Source organism: Ixodes scapularis, unplaced genomic scaffold (genome assembly GCF_016920785.2).
Source record: "Ixodes scapularis isolate PalLabHiFi unplaced genomic scaffold, ASM1692078v2 PGA_scaffold0__279_contigs__length_252992795, whole genome shotgun sequence".
NCBI classification, from domain to species: domain Eukaryota; kingdom Metazoa; phylum Arthropoda; class Arachnida; order Ixodida; family Ixodidae; genus Ixodes; species Ixodes scapularis.
In genome coordinates, this window is record NW_024609835.1 from 109,771,021 (window position 1) to 109,771,450 (window position 430).

Below are 430 nucleotides of genomic sequence, written 5' to 3' on the forward strand. Positions count from 1 at the left end.
CGGCCCGGCTGCCACTCCAGAGTGCAGCGTGGCACTCTCGGGTCGCGGATCATTTAAGAAGCCTAGGACATTGAGACCATGTCACAGGATGATTGGCCCAGTTATACTTCTTCCTTTGCTCACATTCGCACAAACTCTGGTACGTCCGGAGTCCCCCCAAAACGTGCCCCAGCGTTCTATTCGTGTTGGTAGGCCACGGCATACATTAAGGAAAGTCACATATTCGAAAAAGCATGCAGTGTATTTGATCGTGAAGGGATGTCGTGAATTCAGGTTGGCAAATTTGAACAGAAACGGTGGCCAAAAGATACCCAAGATGCTTTGCGCGGCACTACGCCGCTAGGATCGCTTCGATTTTGCGGGAAGTCTGTTGGTGATGATCGAGCGCAAATAAAAATATATTTGCTGCAGTCGGTTGCAGATTTAGAAC